The following is an 18099-nucleotide window of genomic DNA, read 5'->3' as shown; positions in this document are numbered from 1 at the left end:
AGAGGCAGGCAGATCACATGACATCAGAAGTTCGAGACCAGCCTGGCCAACATGGTGAAACCCATCTCTATTAAAATACAAAAATTAACCGGGTGTGATAGCACATGCCTGTAATCCCAGATACTCAGGAGGCTGAGGCACGAGATTCACTTGAACCTAGGAGGCAGAGGTTGCAGAGAGCCAAGATTGCACCACTGCACTCTGGCCTAGGCAACAGAGTGAGAACCTGTCTCAAAAAATAAAAAGAAGAAAAGAAAAGTTACATTCTTGCATAACTGCTTTACTTACAAAACATACAGTCACACTTGTGCATGCATCTTTAAAGATAGGTCTTTATCTGTCATCACAGATATGTCATTGAACATAAGAGAGTGACATAAGAGTAAACTCATTGTCTGAGATCAAAAAGAAACTCAGCCGACACCAACAAAGAGCTAACAGATAATAAAACCTTAGGAAAAAATACTTTTATAGACATGCTCTCCCTTAATACAACACAACTGTTACCACGTATCTTTTATATGTGCTTCCCTCAGTACAGTACATTATGATCATAAATTAAAATCAGGAAGCTTGAATTTTACTTGAGTTTTCTTATCCCATTTGTAGCCTTGAGTACACTGAAGATCGTAGATCTCAGTTTAATTTAGTGGGTCTTTATAATCCAAGGTGGCTCAAATAATCTGCATATTTCATGATCGCAGCTGAATTACGGTGACCAACACTGTTAAGCTACATTGAATTTACCTGCCTAATGGGAGACTATTTAAATTCATGTTAGACATGTAACTCAATTTTTTGGATCTCAATTTTCTCATGTATAAAATGAAGGGACTAGACCACATGATTTATAAGGTGCTTTCCACAATTTTGATTCCTCTGAAACTATTGTAAAGTATGGATTTTTCCCTCCATCTCTAAATCCTAACCAGTTCCTAAGAGTCAAAACTGGGTAACATAAGGCAAGGAAAATGAGCCTTAGTCCCTGAAAGAAACACCTAAATAGCACTTATGATGGAACAGGCCCGTTTCTAGCACTTTACACATATGCATGTATTTAATCATCACAACCGAGGTAGGTACTGTTATTATGTTTATTTAGCAGATGAGGAGCCTGAAGGATCAGGCTAAGTAGTTTAATTTGTTCAAGGGTGCACACCTAGTAAGTAATGAATAGGGTCAGGATGCAAATCCAGGCAGTTTGGCTTTAAAATTCATGCTCTTAACCACTCTACTCTGCTGCATGCATAAGATTCACAAAGTCCATGTAGTTTATTCATTATGGACAACTAATTATGTTAGACTCATAGAACTCTTCCAGCTTCCCTACACATTAAACAAGAGCATGGGGCAGGGCTGAACAAACATGTTGTTGTCAAAGATCTATAAACAAATGTGACCCAAGACTCCTGGCATTGCTAATTTAATTGATAATGTCATCAAAAGTAACCTATCTTTGGAAAAAAATAACATTGTAATCCTGAAATTCTGTTCAACATTATAATATTTGCTATTATATCTTGAAAATGGAGGTCCAATGAAGAATTTAGACTTCTTGGCCTGTCTTCTTACTAGAGTCTGAATTTTATTTAAATTTTCATCCTACCTTTTGAAGGCCTTCAATGGATCCAGCTCCCCGCCCTTAATTATAAAACACTTCTTACTCTAGACTGTAGGCTTCTTGTGGTTTGGTACTTTGCCTGTCTTGATTGTCACTGTATCCCAAATGGGTAGAATACTGAGTATACAAAAAGTATTTTTTAAATGAGTGAGTAGATTATTCAACAAGTGTTTGCTGAATTAATAATATAAAAAAAAAACATGGCCAGGTGCGGTGGTTCATGTCTGTAATCCCAGCACTTTGGGAGGCTGAGGCAGGAGGATAACTTAAACTCAGGAGTTCATGACCAGCTGGGATAACATGGCAAGAGCCAGTCTCAAAAAAAAATTACAAAATTAGCTGAGCGTGATGGTGTGTGTCTGTAGGGCCAGCTACTCAAGAGTTTAAGGCAGGAGGATCACTTGAACCCAGGAGATCAAGGCTGCCATGAGTCATGATCATGCCACTGCACTCCAATCTGGGTGACAGAGCAAGACCCTGTCTCAAGCAATAATAATAATAATAATATAAAATATATAAAATTCATTTTTAGACAGTCAATTTTCTTCTGCTTTGTCTTCCTAAATCAAAATAAATATACTTAATAAAGAGAAATGTTACCCCTATTATTTTATTGGTCATTTTGCTGCCTTCAGAACCAAATTATTAGATCCTCTACATGACAAATCACTACCTGAATTATCTGAAACAAACTGATATTTTATTTAATTTTATTCTGTTCAGTATTATCTTTAGTTACAAACATGACTGATTATTATTTCTTTTTTTACATTTTAAGTCTTGCTATTTAAACTCACAAACAAAAAATAAATCATTTGTTAGATCATGAGTATTTTTAGCTCAAAACAGGATCCACATAATTTAATTAAACAGGCACGAGTCTTTTATTTCAGGAACTTACAATGATTATAATATTGCTATATGTTAATGCAACAATATTCCTTGTATAATGTCAAATACAATTCTTCTAACAGCACTGGAAGGCAATGAGGAAAGTCCAGAGACAAGAACAAACTTGTCCTAGATTAAAATGCTAGTGAGTGGCAGAGTCAGGACAAAAACCTAATTCTTCTGAGTTGGGAATTACTAGCTGTCTATTATCCTAGTCTTCATTTAAAATATCTAAAATAGATAACCTATGGAAGAGTAGGAAGATTTACCAACTTCTGCCAAAATAACCAGTAAATATGTATGTTAAATATAGATGTCAAACAAAATATTTTCAGAGCAACATCTACAAAACAAAATTATTTTTATGGCAGGTAAAAGGATGATTAAATCAAGAGATAGTAACAATTGTGGTTTGGTTATATATATTATAAAGTAGAAATGCAGATCTATCTTTTAGAAACCTTAAAAGAAAACTGAGAACGTATCACACTAAAAATGGGAAAGAGGAAATCTGAATAAGCAGTAGGAGGTGCTCATTGAGTAAATGTTCTTGCATATTAAGCACCTGTTACATGAGTTTTGATGAGATTCGACCTCAACCAATTATCTTTGATATGTTTTCATTGAAAGATTAAACTTCTTTAACCAATGCACAAGAGATTTCTTCAATTCAAAGGGAAGTATCTGGTTTATGTAAAAAATTAAGGTCTATTTCTCTTTCAACAATTAAGAAATTAAACAAGAAAAACCCTAAACTTGAGTTTGGCAATCAAGTCACAAGCCCAATCCCCTTTCTACAGAGACTGTTAAACATCCTATTAGCTGCATTCGACCATCTCACATTGAGTTGAATAAGCTTAATTAAAATTAAACTCCAAAAAGAACAACTTAAAATAATGGAGCATGGGGTAAAAGCAAACATAAAAATATAGTCACCTAGTTTTAAGAATCAAGTAACCTATAGTGGAAATATGTAACTACTTGAACCTTAAGGTAAAAACATAAATGATTAAACTGTGAATAGTAGTACTGAGTCTTACATTAATAAACTTGTACTTCTGCTGAAAGAGAGTCAAGGTTATCCCTGCTTCTCTAAACAAATTCTAAAGCCCACGCATGGTAACCTTTGAAATTTTAACAGAGCATCCAGACGTGCACTGATTGCTTCAGTTTACATGTCACTGGTCATAGAACTTTGAACCAGCCATTTTTGTTTGGAAAACGTGTATATTTTGTATCTCTTTAAGTTAAACAAACCCTTGGACATACACAAATGCTGTTTAATAGGTGTTGGCCCATGAATGGAAAATTTGACGGGCAAAAAATTGAATGGAATAGTACAGACCAAACCAAATAATCTCTGGACTAAAAAACCTCATATTTTCTATCTTTTTTCTCACCTACCTTATATATAAAAGACATGTTTTATATCTTTCCATTTTATTCTTAAAAAGAATGGTCCTATATGACCTTGAGTCACACCTATTTGAAATTAATGTTAAAATATCTTATTATAATATCATAAATATAATAAAACTTCATTTTTGCTTTATGATATCCTTGATTGAAATGCAGAGGAGTACTTAAATTTCTGGTAGTGTAATTCTGTTTTTCTGTTAAATTTCATTAAAATATCGAAGGCATATTTTTATAATGAAAATGTAACTCCTTAATAAACTAAGGCAAAGAAAGTTTAAATCAGTTAATTAAATAGAATTAATTTCCTATAAACATTGATAATGTTCAGAATATTAATAATATTATTGAGCTATGATCACTACTATTTACCTTGGAATAAAAATCCTAAAGAGAGGCCAGATGCAGTGGCTCCAACCTGTAATCTTAGCATTTTGAGAGGACAAGGTGGGAGGATCAATTGACCCCAGCAGTTTGAGACAAGCCTGGACATCATAGCAAGACCCCATCTCTACAGAAAATAATAATTTTGAAAATTAGCTGGGTATGATGGTACACACCTGTGGTCCCAGCTACTCAGGAAGTTGAGGCAGGAGGATCACTTGAGCCCAGGAGCCTGAGGCTGCAGTGAGCTATGATTATGCCACTGCATTCCAGCCTGGTGACAGAGTGAGACACCATCTCTAAAGAAGAAAAAAAAAAAAAAAAACTTTAAAAAAGGAATACTAAAGAGAAAATAAATAGCACGTTAAACTCTAACAGCATTTAGTTATCTTTTTTTCCTTTAATGAGGGTTTAAACAAAGAATCTGTCTTATCCACAGGTACAGTACACACAGTTATCTGATGCTGACATCCATTTGACAACTACTTTCTTTTTCAATTCATTCCACATTATTACTATCCCCATCACTACTCTGAAACTGAAACTTTTCAAGTCACCATATTCAATCCCAATAGGGGATTGAATTTGCTACATGTTCCATGCATATGAAAGGACACATTTGATGGTATTTGATTAGCCTCTTTTATGTTGATCTGAACAAAATTCCATTATTCTAGTTCCTTATCTTCTTGAACCAACCGTTCACTTTCTTATTTGCTGACAACTCGTATTTTTGTCTTTTACCCAAAGACTGCTTTGTCTCCTGTTGACTCAGTCAAGAAATCATTTAGTTGGTTGAATTGGTGTTGATTTGGTTGATATAGTAGTACTGTTTAAATGAAGAAAATTGCCAAAAGTTTAAATTTATTGAGCTTGATGTCAGTTTGTCTTTAATGATTACTATCAGTCAATATACAACATCAATAGGCAAATAAAGTTAATTATACCCATATTTTTAAAAAGTCATGTAGTTTTTTTCTTTTGGTCTATTTTCTCTCCTCTTTTTCTCATTTCTGTTTTACTGTGGTAATGTATTAATGGAGACATGTAATTCAAACAAGCAATTCTGTACGTTACTCCCAGAATATCTTCCTATAATATTATATGCATTCATCACCCACATTCCACTCAAAAATTCATAATGGTTCTCCACTGCATATAAAATAAAATCCAAACTCTAATAAAGTTCTGGACCCTGTGCTTAATACAGAAAGGGAAGCAGCCTAGAAATGAGAGTCTTTCGTAATCTGAATCACTCGATCAACTTGCATGACAGGCTCTTTTAAGGAAGTGAAAAGTCAGCAGATTGGTGGAATACAAGGTTCCAAAAGGAGACGATTATACATAATTGATGTTTAATAAGTGCTCAGTAATGAACAGAAGAGTCAGGTTTTGCTTACGGCAAGGAGACATATAAAATAGATAAGAAATAGGCTTGGGATGAGAAGAGTGAGGATTCAATCATGCTAATGGGAAAAGGGAATAGATACGATGACATGGGGAATGTAGAGATGGCATGAGTTAGATGAGATAAAAGAAGTAATATCCATAAAGACTGGGTGAAGAGTAGTATGATACAAAAGAAGTAAATGATAGGAAAGAAAGCCAATTTACTGAAGGCAAGAAGGCAAAGGCAGATAAATAGACATGAACATTAAAACATGTATATATTTAACAAGAATAATTAAAAAAATTTTTTTCTGTTTTGATTCCTTGTATATGATCTTCTCCCTATTCAATCCTTTGGGGAGGAATAAAATTGGTATAGCAGAAATGCAAAGAGAAAGAAATGTTAATATTCATCTAACATTATCAAATTTTCAAGTGACACAATAATCTTGATAAATTTTTGCTGAAAGGTTTTACTCCTTAATCTTGTTCATCTACATATCAAAGCATAACTTAAATGGTCTCAACCGAAAGTGTCTTTTTTTTTTATTTTATTTTACAGACCTTATAAATCAGATAGAACTCTGAATGAGAATGAGGCCATTCAGTTCTTTCCAGGAATAAAATGGGAGAGCCTTTCCTGAGGAAGAATAGAAGAAGCAAAAGAGAAAATCAAAAGGAATGACAATAGAATGAATACATTGCTAATGTCACTGAGATCTGTTATCCCCAAACAGAGAAATAAGATGTAAGATGGAAAATCAGATAGGTTGAGGAGAAAACCAAAAACAGCTTTGTACTGCTCCCCATTTGGAACTCTTAGGAAGACTCCCTCACAAAGTACCCATCATCAGTATTATGCAGAGGCCCCTGTGGAGCAGAAACAAACAATTGCATGGTAATGAGAGAGTTCTTTTAGGATCTATAGCATCGTGTCTTGAAAATTTATAATCACATCTTACTGAATGAACGAGAGGCCTGTGCACTAAACTCATATGCCAGCTTATGGGTCTGAAGTGGGGGTAGGATAACCCTATTTGGTAAATTCATCTGCTAGTATATCTGAGTATAGCCAAGTATGGTCCTCATAGAATGTTATATTAGATACAGAAGGTTGAATTTTTGCATGTTTAACCACACAAGATTTGAGATATCCACACAGGATAGTATGCTGTATGGATAGTACACTATAGAATCCTATGGAATAATAAAATTAAATTCAAGAATACTGGAAAAAAGACAAGAAAGTACTCCACAGCAGTAAAACTTAGAACTTTACATACTTGGCAGATTGGAGAAGCTAAATGCCAATCACTTCTCTTTAGGTAAGCTCCAAATCAAAAAATAAAAGAAGTCCTACAGAGTCACTCTCATTTTGATCATCCTACTGTCCTTCTTGGACTGCCTTCTGACAAGAACATAGTGTTCTGGACAGGTCTCAGGCACAGCGGCCCAACCTATGAGGAGGTAACAGTCTCTTTGGCAACAGTTTAATCACTAAGTCCAATGTCACATGGAAAAATCATCTAGAATCGTCACAACGTGTCTTATCCCAGAGAACTCACCCAGGCATGTTTGTCTACTCTGCTCTACTACAAAACTTTAACAATCTCATCCACAGCTTGTTGACTCTGGCCATGAAATTCTAACCACAGGGAGTAGAGGTCACATATAACCAAGTTTAAGGGCTCATGCCAGCGGCTCCCTCTCACTTAAAAAAAAAAAAAGAATTCATCTGAAACAGCATGCCTTCCTTCGGCCTTTTCCCCTCTTGGTCCCAGTATTTTCATGTACTCTCAACAAAGTTGCCACATTTCCTTTATTTCAAACAGACCTCTGGCATTTACTTCCAGACAAACTACAAAAGTTCCTAACTTTCCCTTTTTTAATATGCGTGTTTTCCTCACTTGCATGAAGAGAATTCCTCTCACTGACCTATTTAATTCTAAGTTTGATATTCAGTGGGATTTTAAAATATCTAGCCAGGCAGGCAGGGAGTACCAATGGAAAATAACCAGTATTTATTTGTCATTTTGTACCCGCCAGATGAATGTGATCACATATTTGATCCCCCTATTGTTCTAGGGGAGTAGATTTCAATCTTTCCTATGCCTAAAATCATCAGCGGGATAATGAGACATCTCTTAGTATTTGTTTTTTCTTTTTTGTATTCTTACTACATTCCACACTGAGAATTAACTGCTCCTGATTTTAAAATGATCTTTCAATCATCTAAATGTCATTCACAATATATCAATTCAATGTAATACTATGCCCTGTAGGAAAAAAAAAAAAAAAAAAGAGAGAGAGAGAGAATACTCCTTATAAATTCATGTGAAATAGTCTCTAAGATATATTGTTCAGGAAAAAAAAAAAAAAGCAAAATACAGAACAGAGTATATAGTACACTACCACTTAGGTAAAAAAGAAAAAAGAAGGCATGTTGGGAAGGACATATAAATATTGACTGGTTCCCAATTTTTTAAAAAAAGGTATCTGGAAGTATGCACAAGAAAATATAATACTGGTTAACTCCTGGAAGGAGAGATGGATGACTATGCAATATATACCTTTCACTGAATAATACAAATCATGTTAATGTATTATTCATTCAAATATAATTGAAATTAAAACTGAACAAATATTTAAGACATAAAGTAGTTTTTGTGAATCTAAGAACTGGTAAGTTTTATTTTACCATTGTATGAGTCCTAGGAAAGTATGTCTCATATTAGGAAAGATGGTGTCCAAAATCACATACTTTAGATTCCTTCTTATATAATTGACAGGGATGAAAATTTCTGGTCTTCTACTTTTGAAAAAAGCTGCTGCTGGCCATGGTCCATACATCAACCAATCTTGAATCACACTGGTTACAGTGACTGAATAGAATAAGAAACTTCAGCATCATCCTTCACAAATTACTTCTATCTTTGCACTTTTAAAATTCAACATTAAATCTCAATCATTGCACATGATATTTTTCATTCTACAAGCACTGAAGAGTGATAGAAATGATGTTAAAGAAATTGAGGAAAAACAAAAGAAAATTTGCTGCTTGCACAAGCAACAATTTTTATTCTAGTTGGAAACTAGCCAATGAGCTACATTGATGTACATTTTATTGAACAGTGGCTCTGAGATCATGTGGTTCTCTGAGGCTACATCATATCTTATTCATCGCCGTAGCACCCAGTACCTAGAATAGTGTTTTTCAAGTTATGTTCTGCGGAACCTTGGGGTGCTTCAGATATCTGCAAATATTTGATTTGCTCTACTTCTTTAAAAGTATATATAGCTTAAACTCCATGTATGCATACATATATATACACATGTATAAATACGTATGTATGTTCCACCTCAATTATATGTATTATAATACACATATAATAAACATGTGTGTGTATACATACCCAAGTTGGAGACTTCAGAGATAATGAAAACATTAACTTCTATGGCCAAGGAAGCTCAGTTTTTAATAAATCTAGGAAAATATCTATACATACATTTGAATTTCTTGAAAATGTCGGTGCTTAGGAAAGTTGAACGTTATAAAATGTGTTTTTCTAAAATTTTGAACTGAGCATATCCAACTATGTACAATTATATTTAAAATATTTGTTCTAGGTACATAGGGGTTCATTACCTTAATCTCTCCAAATATGTACCCTTTTCCTAATAAAAAAATTAAATAATTAAATAAAAGAGTTGTTCTATTCTTCTGCTGTCCCAGGTGGGTAGACAATTTCAAACTGAAACTCACTCAGGTCCCATGCAGCTTCTTAGTGTTGCATCAGGGGATGGAAGTCATTGCTTTGGTTGGTTGTGAGGAAAGGGCAGGTGGTGACTTGTGTCATTCCTACTCTTCCCTCTTCTCCAGACATGAGTAGTTCACCTCCTAGAGGTGGGGAAATTTGCTCCTCAATTATGGATCCAAATCATATTTCCACACCACCCTCTCACCCTCACCCTTTCCAGTAGTAGTATACTGGGTGGGAAAAAAAATATCCTCAAGTTACAAGTTTAAGAATTTTGTGAGTCCTAGTTGAGGGATTTGGGGAAAGGGAAGATATAAATTGGTACTCAGAAAAATGCATGTGCCATACTCTAGTAAATGTCAATCAAGTTTTAAGCATATCTGCCTAGGCCATGCTTTTATCAAATTATAACAACCATATGTGCAAAGACAAGTGAACTTCCAACAAGTAGCACATGAAACCGTCATAGTTTTATCACTTACTATATATTTGAATTGTTTCTTGTCTGACATATTTATGATAAATGATATAAATGGGCTGGGTGTGGTGGCTCATGCCTGTAATCCCAGCACTTTGGGAGGCCGAGGTGGGAGGATTTTGAGCCCAGGAGTTTGAGACCAGCCTGGGCAACATGGGGAGACCCCATCTCTACAAAAAAATTAGAAATTATCTGGGCATTGTGGTGCATATCTGTAGTCTCAGCTACTTGGGGGGTTGAGGTGGGAGGATGACTTGAGCCCGTGAGACTGAGGCTGCAGTAAGCAGTGATCGTGCCACTGTACTCCAGCCTGGGTGATAGAGCAAGACCCTGTCTCAAAAATAATAATAATATAAATGGTTGTTAGATGTTGTTGGTGAGGTAGTTATGAAATAAAATTATCCTACTATTCCTATTAATCATGTTATTCTCAGGTTGCAAGTCAGGTTGCTTTAGTTTTGTTTTGTTTTTAACTATTGTCATTTTTAATAGAACCATTCCAACTATTTTTCTTGTTGTCTTTCAACCAAAGCCCTTCCAGACATAAACTGAGAAGCAGGCTGAGAAAAGCACTGCAACTGTCATTCATGAATTTCAATCACATGACTTTATTGGTCTTCATGATTAACCATATTATTAATTATTTTAATTTGAATCTATAAAATAAACATATACCAATAGAAAACTGCTTTTATCTGTGTCTCTATTAGGGTCTAAATCTGTAAAATACAATATGTTTACATACTGATGTTAGAAATGTTTTTAAAATAACATCTTAGATCAATAACCAAAGAACAGGTTCAAAATAAGTTTAAAATTTCCCTTTCTAAGTAATGACCACTTTAGCTTTAATGAAATTCACAGAACCATGTAGGTTCTCAAACAAAACAGAGTTTGAGAAATTTATGGTGTGCAAAATAGTCCTGAAAACATCAAGCACTTCTATCTCGCTATAAGGAGGTAAACTAAAGAAGAGAGTCCTTGTAAAAAAAAAAAAAACATTTCAAAAACTTGGTTTTAATAATCATGTATGGACAGTAAGGACTTTCTTATAATGTAAGAGCTAACTGTGATAATCAAGTCACAATAATAGTCCTATTTATTTTTAGTAACCTTTAATGTTATTCCAAACTTCATAAACATATTTTATCATTTTAAAGTATATGTTATTTATCTATAAATGAGCAAGTATTCACATGTAGTTTTAATAATCTGAGTACTATAAATACAAATTCTCAATACTACATAAATGAAATAACTTTCTCAAGTTGTTTCACAACTTTATTTATTTATTCATTCATTCAACAAATAATACCAGTAGAGTATCCCTTATCTGAAATATTAATACTTGGGACCAGAAGTATTTTAAACTTCAGATTTTTTCAGATTTTGGAATATGTGCATATGTATAATGAGAAATCTTGAGAATAGGATCCAAGTCTACACATGAAACTCATTTATGTTTCATATACACCTTATACACATAGCTTGAAGGTAATTTTATGCAATTTTAAAAAGTAATTGTGTGATTACACAAAGTTTTGACTGTGACAAATCACATGAGGTCAGGCATGGAATTTTCCACTTGTAGCATCATGTTGGTGGCACTCAAAACTTTTGGAGCACATAAGATTTTGGCTTTTCTGATTAGGGATGCACAACCAGCACTGACTGCCTATTAAGAAAAGACACAAGCTCCTACCTTCATGGAATTTACATTCTAGCATGGTAGACAGACAACATTAACGTAAACAGTTAAGTCAATTATACAATATTTTAGAAGGTGAATAGTACTATGGAAAAAAGTTAGAGCAGGTTAAAGGAGATTAGGAGTACAGGCAACAGAGACATTGCAATTTTAAATAAGCCATAGATTTCAATGAGAATGCAGTATTTCAGCAGACTTGAAAGAGACGAGGTAGATGCCACATAGATAGTAGGGAAAGAGTGTTCAAAGCAAAGGGAATGAGTGCAAAGGCTCTGCGATAGGAGCATGCCAAATGCATTGGAACAACATTGAGGAAGTCAGTATGTCTGAAACAGGGTGACCAAGGGGGAGTGTAGTAGGAAACAAAGTCAGAGGTAAGGAGACCAGACCATATCATGTCCTATGGATGACTGACAGAATCTCGATTTTTTCCACAGGTGAGACAGAAAGCCAAGGTAGGGTCATGAGTAGAAAATGTAGCAAATTCAATACTACTGCATAATAAATACTATTATGTAATAGTGCTGAGATCAGCTTAGTCATGGAGACTCTAACCCAGCAGCGCTATGGAATTAAAGACACACACAGAAATATAGCATGTGGAGTGGGAAATCAGGGGTCTCAAAGCCTTCAGAGCTGAGAGCCTCAAACAGAGATTTACCTACATATTTTTGACAGCAAGCCAGTGATAAGCATTGTTTCTATAGATTGTAGATTAACTAAAAGTATCTCTTACAGGAAACAAAGGGATGGGCCCAAATGGATGGGCTCTGGCTAGTTATCTGCAGCAGGAGCATGTCCTTAAGGCACAGATCACTCATGCTATTGTTTGTGGTTCAGGAATGCCTTTAAGTGGTTTTCCACCCTGGGTGGGCCAGGTGTTCCTTGCCCTAATTCCGGTAAAACCACCACCTTCAGTGTGGGCATTATGGCCATCACGAACATGTCACAGTGCTGCAGAGATTTTGTTTATGGCCAGTTTTGGGGCCTGTTTACGGCCAGATTTGGGGGCCTGTTTCCAACATATACCCCTTCTTTGTTTTGCAAGGTGATAAAAGCAAAGGCAGCTTTATCATGGTGAGCTACTTCTCCCAGGAGTCGGGATCTGCATCTGCACTCTTTACAAAGACAAACAACACAGATTAAAAGCACAATCATCATTGAAATCACAGAGCTTCCAAGTGTTCTTATCCATTTTAATGGGTTACTAGCTGCTAATCTGTCTGCAGCTCCTTCAAGTACTCCAGGTCCTAGCATTAAGGTCAGGTGTGCCTGGGATGCTTTAAATATTTGTTCTTTTAATTTTGCACTATCCAAAGACAAGTTTGTAAAATGTCCTTCTAGAGGCTTTTTCATTCTTTCCCAAATATTGATCTTATTAAGACCTATTAATAGTTTCCACAAATCCTTATGTTTAGCTCCTACAGCAGGCCATATCACTTGAGGTTGCGGTGCCACTATACTGCCATGGTTCCAGATAATAGGAACTCTTGCCATATTTCTTATCATTTCTACTATCTGACCACTTTGTTCAGACCAGCTGAACATAGTGTAGCTGTGGCACACAGACCAAGAGGTGTAATTCAAGCTAAACATCCCCTTAGGGGACCAATTAATAATGATTCCATAGGAATCACTGTGCAGCACCTCTGTCTGTTCTGCAATGCAATTTTCCTAAACAAGGACGTTCATTTTTTCTGACTAGGTTCAATTTTGTTTACAAATAGGTTTTCGAGGGTGGTATGCCTCAATTACAGGAGTAGATTTATTATGGTAAATACTGAGACCCGAAAGCATATGTAACTGTGTCATAGAGTAATTATATCCAGGCATTATTGCCAGCCAAAATTGATAAATATGCCCAATAAGTATAATTGTTCTCTGTGTCAGCCCTTGTTGAAGGAATACGCATGGCAATGGTGATCACCGCTATCATAGCTACCGTTAAATTACTCATTGTGACTGGTTGTCCCACTTTCCTCAGGCTTTCTTCCGCCATCTGTGACAGCTTCTTGATCTGTCCCCAAGTGGGTGTCTGTGTTTGACAGGTGTTGCTCGTGACAGCTGGGGTCCTCCTCAGTGTCAGTCTCGACACGGCTGCGACCGGGGGGTCTTCAGTATCCTTCAGGAATCTCTTACTCAGCATGTATCTGTTACTCAGTATCCGTTTGGATACATGGGTATAGTCTGAGCTATAATATCAATCGGTTTCCTAGGCTTTATTGTGTGGGCCCATCATATGTTTACAGTAGGCATGGACGTAGACACACGAGCCTACTTTACTTCCGCCACCATAATTATTGCAATCCCTACGGGCGTTAAAGTTTTCAGCTGACTTGCCACACTCCACGGGGGCAACATTAAATGATCCCCTGCAATACTCTGAGCCCTAGGCTTTATTTTTCTATTCACCATGGGGGGCCTGACCGGCATTATCCTGGCAAACTCATCTCTAGACATTGTACTACACGACACATACTACGTCGTTGCCCACTTCCACTATGTTTTATCAATGGGAGCCGTCTTTGCCATTATGGGGGGCTTTATCCACTGATTCCCCTTATTTTCAGGTTATACATTAGACCAAACTTGCGCTAAAGCCCACTTTATTATTACATTCATGGGTGTAAACCTAACCTTTTTCCCACAACATTTCCTGGGCCTATCCGGAATACCCCGACGCTACTCCGACTACCCCGATGCCTATACCACATGAAATATCCTATCATCGATGGGTTCCTTTATTTCACTAACAGCAACAATCCTGATAATCTATATAATCTGGGAAGCTTTTGCCTCAAAACGCAAAGTACTACTAACCGAACACTCCTCCACTAGCCTAGAATGATTAAATGGATGCCCCCCACCCCACCACACATTTGAAGAACCAGCCTATATTAAACTAAGCGAAAAAGGGGGGAGTCGAACCCCCTAAAACTGGTTTCAAGCCAGCCTTATAGCCCCTATAACTTTTTCAACAAGATGTTAGAAAAATTATTTCATAGCTTTGTCAAAGCTAAATTATAGGTCAAACCCTATATATCTTACATGGCTCATCCAGTGCAACTAGGCCTACAAGATGCCACATCCCCTGTCATAGAAGAACTAATCACTTTTCACGACCAAGCCCTTATAGCCATATTTTTAATTAGCTTTTTAATCTTATACGCCCTATCCTCAACACTCACAACAAAACTAACCAACACTAACATCACGGACGCCCAAGAAATAGAAACTATCTGAACCATTTTACCCGCGGTTATCTTAATCCTAATCGCCCTCCCATCCCTGCGCATCCTGTACATGACAGACGAAATCAATAACCCCTCCTTTACTATCAAATCAATCGGACATCAATGATACTGAACCTACGAGTATACAGATTACGGGGGCTTAATCTTCAACTCTTACATATTACCCCCCTTATTTCTAAATCCAGGTGACCTTCGACTTCTAGAAGTTGACAACCGAGTGGTCCTCCCAATTGAAGCCCCAGTCCGTATAATAATCACATCTCAAGACGTACTACACTCATGAACTATCCCCACACTAGGCCTAAAAACAGACGCAGTGCCTGGACGCCTGAACCAAACCGTATTTACAGCCACACGACCAGGCGTCTATTATGGACAATGCTCAGAAATTTGCGGCGCAAACCACAGCTTCATACCAATCGTCGCAGAGCTGATTCCACTAAAAATCTTTGAAATAGGACCTGTGTTCACCCTATAACCCCTATAACCCCTAAAACACTTTGCAGACCCACTGTACAGCTATTCCAGCATTAACCTTTTAAGTTAAAGATTGAGGGCATGCTCTCTGCAGTGAAATGCCCCAACTGGACACATCCACATGATTCACTATTATCATAGCAATACTTCCCACACTATACCTTATCACACAGTTAAAACTGCTAAACATAAACTACTACCAACCTCCCCTCACAAAAAACCCCAACTTACAAGCCCACAACACCTGTTGACGGCCAAAATGAACGAAAACCTATTTACCTCATTCTCAGCCCCAACAATCCTAGGACAACCAGCCACAATCCCCATCATCATATTCCCCACACTACTAATCCCGACCTCTAAACATCTCATTAACAACCAACTAACCACCGTTCAACAAAACCTCATCAAACTTACCCTAAAACAAATAATAGCACCCCACAACGCTAAAGGACAATCCTGATCTCTAATACTAATATCCTTGATCACCTTTATTACCATGACTAACCTCCTAGGGCTCCTACCCCACTCATTTACGCCAACCACCCAACTTTCTATAAACCTAGCCATAGCAATCCCCCTGTGGGCAGGCACGATCATCACTGGTCTCCGCTTTAAAACTAAAAACTCCCTAGCTCACATACTACCACAAGGTACACCCACACCCCTTATTCCCATATTAGTAATAATCGAAACCATTAGCCTACTTATCCAGCCAATAGCCCTAGCCGTACGACTGACTGCTAACATCACAGCCGGCCACCTATTAATACACCTAATCGGAAATACTATGCTAACACTATCAACCATCAACCTCTCCACCACCCTACTCACTTCTGTACTCCTAATACTACTGACCATTTTAGAGATCGCCGTTGCCCTAATCCAGGCCTACGTCTTCACACTCTTAGTCAACCTGTACCTACACAACAACACCTAATGACCCACCAACTCCATGCCTACCACATAGTTAAACCCAGCCCTTGACCACTAACAGGAGCCCTGTCAGCTTTTCTATTAACATCCGGCTTAATTATATGATTCCACTTTTACTCCACCGCCCTACTAACACTAGGCCTGCTAACCAATGTACTAACCATATATCAATGATGGCGTGACATTATTCGAGAAAGCACCTACCAAGGCCACCACACAATACCCGTCCAAAAAAGCCTTCGATACGGAATAACATTATTTATCATCTCAGAAGTCTTCTTCTTCGCCGGCTTCTTCTGAGCATTTTATCACTCAAGCCTCGCCCCAACACCTCGCTTAGGGTGTCATTGACCACCAACAGGAATCACCCCCTTAAACCCCCTAGAAGTACCCCTTCTAAACACCTCCGTACTACTCGCATCAGGAGTCACGATCACCTGGGCTCACCACAGCCTCATAAACGGTAATCGAAAACAAACAATCCAAGCCTTACTTATTACAATTCTACTAGGCACCTACTTCACCCTGCTACAAATCTCGGAATACTTTGAAGCACCCTTTACCATTTCCGACGGTATTTATGGCTCAACATTTTTTGTCGCTACAGGTTTCCACGGACTTCACGTTATCATCGGATCCACATTCCTCCTCATTTGCCTTATTCGCCAATTATTCTACCACTTCACACCAAGTCACCACTTCGGCTTTGAGGCCGCCGCCTGATATTGACACTTTGTAGATGTCATTTGACTGTTCCTTTATATCTCTATTTACTGATGAGGGTCTTACTCTTTTAGTATAATTAGTACAATTGACTTCCAATCAATCAGCTTTGACAATATTCAAAAAAGAGTAATTAACCTGATACTAGCCCTAACAGTCAACACCCTTCTAACCGCACTACTAACAATCATCATATTCTGATTACCCCAACTTAACTCCTACGCAGAGAAAGCTAACCCTTACGAGTGGCTTATGATAAGGTTTCAGGTGTCTTGATGGTATCCAAACAGGCTGCTGATTTGGTCCTGGAGAAACACAAGCATAACCTCTAACCAAAGATATTTTTACCTATTTCCCGATTTTTGTTATAAGAGCTCTCCACCAAACCAGTTGTTCTGCTTCTGTCTTTGCAGCTGGTTTCTGTAGATGCTGTTCAACTGCTGATAACATCTGGCCTTTAGGCAGGCTCAAAAAATTTAAAGTTAATAATGCTAGATTCAATTGCACATGGGGTATCCTGTAGTCTCTATTCTCCCCCTTTTTTTGTTTTTATGCTGTTTCAGGGAGAGATTCATTCTTTCCACTATGGCTTGTCCTTGAGAATTATATGGGATACCAGTAATGTGTTGAATATTCCACATAGAGAAAAATGTAGCTAGAGCTTGGCTAGTATAGCCTGGGACGTTATCTGTTTTAATAGAAGCTGGAATGCCCATCACTGCAACACACTGCAAAAGGTGATGTTTAACATAGGCAGAAGACTCTCCTATTGGCATGTAGCCCACACAAAGCGAGAAAAGGTGTCCACACATACATGTACATAAGTTAGTCTCCCAAATGAGGGAACACGTATAACATCCATTTGCTAAAGAGAATTAGGTTCCAATCCTCGAGGATTAACTCCACCTGTAAAAGATGAGGAATGTACCATTTGGCAAGTTGGGCATCACTGGATAATAGCTTTAGCTTCTTTCCAGGTAATACTGTATCCACCTTTGAGATCAGAGGCATTAACATGGGTTAAATTGTGAAAGTGTCTAGCATTAGATATTGCAGTAGCAACT

Source organism: Papio anubis, chromosome 3, assembly GCF_008728515.1.
Source record: "Papio anubis isolate 15944 chromosome 3, Panubis1.0, whole genome shotgun sequence".
In the NCBI taxonomy this organism is placed as follows: domain Eukaryota; kingdom Metazoa; phylum Chordata; class Mammalia; order Primates; family Cercopithecidae; genus Papio; species Papio anubis.
Note: the sequence above shows the minus strand (reverse complement) of the source record.